Below are 7,550 nucleotides of genomic sequence, written 5' to 3' on the forward strand. Positions count from 1 at the left end.
GCCTCTCACTCTTAAATACTCTCAGTTCTCATCCACGCACAGCAGGCCACGCCACCTCACCAGGCACACAGCTTCACCTAATCAGGGCAGCAGAGGCATATCTCCATCAAAATGGATTTACCAGTATCCTGGTACACCTGCGCAGCTCTCAAGATGTTTGTGGTTTATATGAGGAAGTCAGGTGCAAGTCATAGGACTTAGCTTTAGTCCCTGGCGCCTTTGGGACTGCCGCCACACCTGCTCCCCACATCTCCTCCTTTTTTCTTTTTTGGCAGAGAGAGTGTCTGTAGATAGTCCCCCACAGCCATGCCCCTTACCCGTCCTTGGGAGACAAACAGCATTGGTTTGATCCCTGTCTTAGGTTGGTGCCATGCCCAGGGATTCTTATCACTGACTACCTCTCTATCATGCCAAGCCACACCTGGGGAGATTGTGTTTTGCTTGCCGCAGGTGCATCAAAAGGCCAGGATGTTGATTAATCTATGGCCAGATCTTAATTGCTGCAAGCAAGTCTCATGGGTGAAGGTAGAGGTCTGATCCCCAGTGTGCAAGCATAGGGGCCTTACACAAAACCATCCCTTAGGCCTAACACCTAGAGAGGGGGAAGGGAACTAGGACACTGAACCTTCATGCAATCAGATGTGCCTTCCAGAGGATGCCAACAGCAAGCTATCCTCTGTGCAGTGCACCCCACGGCATAACGCAGCATAATTTCTTTTAGAGTGGCAAACCGAATCTGAGGAGATTGTCCAGCTTCCACTGCAGCAAAAGCCTACGCTACCATGGTGAAAGTGTGGGCCTGCACACACTGCACCTGACACATGTGTCAAACACACAACACACACACACTATAACAAGCATACATCCCAGGGTTCTCATCCCCGCTCATCTTCCCTGAAGCAAGGGATAGATAGCCAGAAGGGCTATCTCTTTAAGGGGAATTCAGGGATCAAAAAGGCGTGGAAAAATTTGAACGTCATGTCGAGCTGGTATCGGTTTCTGGAACATCAAAAGGATCTCCCATCTCGGCTCCATCGTCCGTGCTTGTGGGACCATCCACCACATCCACAGGGGCAACTGGATCAGGAGCCTCATTCTTGCAGCGTCTCACCAATCTCTCCGGCACCCAAAGAGGTTCCATCTGGTCCTGTGGAAACACACAAACAGACCCTCTCGCCCACGTCAACACCGGATCTGGTCCTTTCCATGTGCCTGTAAGCACATCTTTCCACCTGGCATATCCTTGTAGGCCAAGCACTCTTTGAACATGCCTATCTGCTGCTGCATGGCCATCTTTATTCAAATTTAAAAAAATTAAAGTATAAAGAACTAAAAAAGTCTCATCCTAACGGTGCGGCTATAGCCTATTCCCCCCTTTTGTTTGTATAACATTTCTTTGATGATTCTATGGGTTCTTTCAATAATCCCCTGCCCTTGAGGATTATAGGGCAAGCCATGCTTCACTTGCACTTCCATTTGTTGACCAAAGGACATAAAGGTTTTTGCAGTATAAGCAGGTCCATTATCTGTTTTAAGCTGTTGGGGTTTACCCCAGGCAGCCCAGGCATCGAGACAATGCTGGATAGCATAAATTGCTTTTTCCCCTGACATAGGTGTGACATGTACGATACCTGAGCAGGTATCCACTGAGACATGAACATATTTAAGCTTTCCAAACTCAGGAACATGAGTAAGGTCCATTTGTCACACCTGAAGGGGCAATAGGCCTCGAGGATTCACTCCAGAAGAAGGAGGATGTTGGAACACGGCGCAGTGCCCACAGGAGACAACTGTTTCGTGCTTCAGCCCTAGAGATATGAAACCTTTTCTGCAAGGTACTAGAATTAACATGAAACTTATCATGAAAGGCTTTGGCCAATTCTAAGGTGGTGGATAGAAACACAAATTGCATTTGCGTGCAGGTATCCACAACATCATTCCCTCTGCTCAAAGGTCCTGGGAGCCCTGTATGGGCATGAATATGATTAATATACACTGGAGTGGAGCGCTGCCAAATGAGCTGCTGCAATGTAGTGGCCAATTCAAATATAGGACTATGCGATCAAATTTGTCCTGCAACTTCTAATCGTTTAACCATATTAACCACATACTGAGAATCAGAAATTAAATTGAAGGAAAAAAGACAATTTTTAAATACTTCTAATACAATTTGTAACTCCACCAATTGGGGTGCTCCGGGTTGATATTGCCTAAGAACTGGTTGTTGAGATTCAATAAGATAGGCTCCATATCCAGTTTTGGACCCATCTGTAAACACATTCACCGCTCCTGAAATGGGCCTTTCCTGCACTATCTTAGGAAACACAACAGCATGAGATTTATAAAAGGTAACCAATGGATGTTTTGGATAGTGATTATCTATTATGCCATTAAATCTACAAAACAGAATGGCCCATTCATCCACTGTGGCTACCAAAACCTTTTGCTGATGACTATCATAGGGAGTAACCAGCATACTCGGTTGACATCCAAAATGCTGCAAACATTGTTGAACTCCTACCAACGCCAAATTTGCTACTGCAGTTGGATAATGTTCCACAGTCTTACCCATGGATATTCTTGGATGAATCCAGAGCAAAGGTCCTTCCTTTGAAACTAAACCAGTGGGCTGCATTTCTGTTTGCAGTATCAAAAGGTTGATGGGCATTCCCTCCTTACATCTCATTAATTGCACTTTACTCAGCTCCTTTTCTACAATGGATAAGGCTTGTCTAGCCTCAGGGGTCAGACTCCTCACTGAATTTAAATCTGGATCTCCTTCTAATATCTTAAACAAGGGCTTTAATACAACATTAGGTATCTTTAAATATGGCCTAATCCAATTAATATCTTCCAATAGTCTCTGAAAATCATTAAGAGTATGTAAAGAATCTAATCTTAACTGAACCTTTTGTGGCTGCACCTCAGAAAGAGAAATCCTGGCACCTAAATAGGAAACTACTTGATCTTGTTGAACCTTTTCAGGTGCTATATACAGCTTCCACCTTTGTAACTCTTTCACCAAGGCAATATAGGCTGAATGAAGATATTTTTCTGTCTTTGCTGTCAAGAGGACATCATCCATATAATGTGCGCAACGCAATTTGGGAAAGGCTTTTCTAATTGGCTCTATGGCTTGACTAACATATAACTGGCACATGGTGGGACTATTAGCCATGCCTTGGGGCAACACAATCCACTCATATCTTCCATCGGGCTCCTCATGGTTACATGATGGAAGAGTAAAGGCAAAACGTTCACTATCCTGGGCACAAAGTGGAATAGAAAAGAAACAATCTTTAATATCTATTACTATAATGGGCCAATCCTGAGGCAAAGCAGACAACAATGGCAAGCCTCTTTGTATGGACCTCATAACCTGCATTTGTGCATTGATGGCTCGAAGATCATGCAACAATCTCCATTTGCCTGACTTCTTTTTTATCACAAAAATAGGTGTGTTCCATGGTGAAACAGAGGGACGAATATGGCCTAATTGAAGTTGCTCCTCAACCAAACTTTTAGCTACCTGTAATTTTTCCTTAGACAAGGGCCACTGAGGTACCCACACTGGGTCCCCCTTATTCCAGGTTATGGGAATGCCCTCCTCAGTGGCCCCTAGGAAAAACCCAGGTCTTCAGCATTCATTTTCTTCCTTTGTATCATGGGGGACTTTCTTCCTTGTAAATATTTCCCTAACCCATAGGAAGGGTGCCACCCCATATCCTGCATCAGATGTCGAGAAGTAGGTGAAGATTCATTGGTAAGTCTCAAGCCTAAATCTTTTAATAGATCTCTTCCCCATAAAGAAATGGGGAGCTCCAGCATGTAAGGCTGAATTTCCCCTGAATGGCCCTCAGCATCTTTCCATTTCAGACTCTGTGCACTCTTGCATACCCTAGGCCTCGAAACATCTGATTAGAATTTTGCACTGGCCATCCCTGGGGCCAATCCTTCTGTGCTATGATGCTGCGATCAGCTCCAGTATCTAGGAGCCCTAGGATGGCTTTGCCATCCACCTTCAACTCCAGAACTGGATGCTGGTCCATCTGGAGAGAGAGACATGTCAGGTCTACAACCGAGGCACCAAACCCTCCTTTTCCTCTTTGTTTACCAGCTGAGGGGAAGAGCCCATGAAGGCTAGGTAAAAGTACAATTTGAGCTACTTGATCCCCAGGGGAGATGGACACAATACCTCGGGGTGATGAGACCATAACCTTAACTACCCCTTGATAATCAGGGTCAATAACTCCTAGATGGACAAAGAGCCCGCTTAAAGCAGACGAGGAGCGGCCAAATAACAATCCTACCCTGTCTTTTTGTAGACAACCTTTAAAATCTGTCTCAATCACCTGTATGCCCATCTGGGGAGTTAATACGAGTCTGGTGGTGGAATGGAGGTCCAATCCTGCTGAACCTTCAGTGGCTCTCTGCGGTTGTGGGGATGTCTCAATGTTGGCCAGGTCTCCTCTTCCCCCTGGAAATTGTCCACTGCCCCATATATTTGCGGGCCCTGGAAGCGAGGGCTCCGCTGCCCGTTTTTTGACCACACACTTTCATTTCCAGGAGTAAGAGGCTGGCCATGGATGTTTCTGACTGATCTGCATTCACTAACCCAGTGGTTCCCTTTCCTACACTTTGGACACAAAGGGACTCCAGGGGGGCGAGTCCCACTTCACCTGGAGCCACTTCCTTTTTCAGGACAATTCTTCCTCAAGTGTCCCTGCTTGCCACACCTAAAGCAAGCTCCGAGAGGCACATCCCTCTTTCTCTTTTGCAACTGCATGACAGCTGCAGCAAGACCAGCATTGGTCAATGGCCCACCAAGCTCTTGGCACACCTTCATCCATGCCTCGATACCCTTGCTTTTAAAGGGCGTAATGGCAGTCTTACACTCTCGGGTACATTGTTCATAAACCAACTGCCTTATCAGGGGCATAGCAGTATCAGGGTCACAAAAGATTCTTCCTGCTGCCTCAACCATCCTAGCTACAAAGTCTGAGAACGGCTCAGTGGGACCTTGGATGATCTTAATTAAGTTTCCACTAACTTCCCCTCTGTTGGGCAATGATTTCCATGTCCTTATGGCAATCTGATTCACCTGCTCAAACACCTGCAGTGGATATCCTGTTTGTTGTTGCACAAATCGACCTTGACCAAGCAGCATATCCCTATCCCATGCTGGATTTCCTGCAAGAGCGTTAACAGCTGCCTGTTCGTTTGCAAATTCAATAAGGAAGGCCTTCCAATCCAAATACTGCCCAGGTGAAAGGCATGCCTTCACCAAGCCTGCCCAATCGGACGGCGTCATGCAGTGTCTATTCAAGGCCTCGACCTGAGCCACAGTATAGGAAGCACTCAGGCCATATGTCCCTCCGCACGGACTCAAAGTCTTAAGTACCTTGAAATGCAGAGGCTCATGATATCTCTGCCCTGTTTGGTCAGTGAAAACAGGACATCCCAGTAAGAAGAGCCTAACTTCTTTCCAGACTTCCGGACAGAAGGTCCGCCCATAACCGGCTGACAAGGAGGCATAGGGAGGGGGAGCAGAAGCTAATTCACCTTCCTCCTCTGCCTCAACTCTGTTGTCTTGTCCTTTCTGTTCACCTGATTTTACTGTGTCTCCTTTCTTTTTCTTTTTTCTTTTTAAGCCCTTCTCCTCTTCCGACATACTCTCTTGTTGCTCTATAAGGATTTTCTGACCTGTCTTGACTGCCTCTTGATGACAATCCAAACAGTAACAGAGTCCATATATCAGTATAAAAAAGACCGAAACTATCAGACCTACCCACAAAGGGTCAATGGGAGAAAAAGGCATAACTACACAGCGAGGATCTATTGATCACTACACTGAGGTTATCATAGTTCCTTAACTTGTCCCAAACCATGAACCTTAATTTGTCCGAAAACCGTGAACCTTAACTTGTCCCAAAGCCGGGAATCTTAACTTGTTCCAAAGCTGGGAACCTTAACATTACTTTGTACCTGCTTCCTGGCAACTTTATATTCGCCTCTATTTTATCCGAGGTCCTTCCCAAACTCCTGGGGTTGTAAGTTTCATTCACTGTGAACTTACCCTGCCGGCAACCACTGACTGCTGAAAGTTCTGAACTCGGTGGGGGGAGTCGGTTCCCCGTACGGGCCACCAATTGTCGCGTGCGCTCTCGACCAGGAAGAACGACACGACCACCAGTCCTTCTAACAGCAGTTTATTCAGTCTTCATCTTTCTTCTTGTTTATATCCCCCCCCCCCCCGAGCCCTGGGCCTATCACTCTTAAATACTCTCAGTTCTCATCCACGCACAACAGGCCACGCCACCTCACCAGGCACACAGCTTCAGGGCAGCAGGGGCATATCTCCATCAAAATGGATTTACCGGTATCCTGGTACACCTGCGCAGCTCTCAAGATGTTTGTGCTTTATATGAGGAAGTCAGGTGCAAGTCATAGGACTTAGCTGCAGTCCCTGGCGCCTTTGGGACTGCAGCCAGTCACACCTGCTCCCCACAGATAGGGATGGATCAATTCGCATTCTTCTACATGATAACCACCAGTTGTGCCAGCACCATTTGAAAATGCTGACTTTTTTCCACTGGATGGTTTTAGCTCCCTTGCCAAAGATCAAGCGACCATAGGTGTATGGGTTCATTTCTGGGTCTTCAATTCTATTCCATTGGTCTACTTGTCTGTCGCTATACCAGTACCATGTAGTTTTTATCACAATTGCTCTGTAGTACAACTTTAGGTCAGGCATAGTGATTCCACCAGAGGTTCTTTTATCATTGAGAAGAGGTTTTGCTACCCTATATAACCTTTTATTCTTTTGAAATAGTCTTTCCTTTCCAAGCAGCATGGCATAATGCCTCTGACCATGTCCTGTTGTGCTTTGTGGTACTCTGTGTTAATCATAGTGACTCAGCAATGAGCAAAGCTTACAGTGATATTACTTTTTGTAGAAATTTGAAACAATAAAATTTTGTTTGTTTGCAGGGATGGTAGACTTCATAATGTTGACGTAAACTTAAAGGTCAATTTATGTATGTGTGAATTTCTCACAAAAAATAAGTTCCCTAAATGAGTTGTGTACCATTGAAAATTAAGCAGCTATTTACACCATGGACCTGTGCAAATTTCTGTGCTACAAAGTCCAGTACAGCAGAAGTCTCATGACTTTGGCAATTTTTCTCTTGAAAAGTTTGACCTTTTAACCATCAAGTTAAAACTATTTGACTGATCATGTGACCTAATTCAAAGAAATATGAGTATATTCCCTTACGTATTGGAAACTCCACTTATCAAATCAACTATATACTATTTGAATGGACACACATTGATATAGAAATATTCAATGCGAAATTAAAAACTTTTTAGGAATATCATACACATGCATATCTCTTCATGATGGGCCATATAGGATTGTGGTCTTTTAAAAAGTATGAACTAACCTATACCCCTGGAACTCGTGTCTCTAGCTGCATATGTCCTAGAAGATAGCCTAGTCAGCCATCATTGGGAAGAGAGGCCCCTTGGTCTTGCAAACTTTATGTGCC

The sequence above is a fragment of the Mus caroli genome, unplaced genomic scaffold (genome assembly GCF_978045245.1).
Source record: "Mus caroli unplaced genomic scaffold, Mus_caroli_1 scaffold_3, whole genome shotgun sequence".
Lineage (NCBI taxonomy): Eukaryota > Metazoa > Chordata > Mammalia > Rodentia > Muridae > Mus > Mus caroli.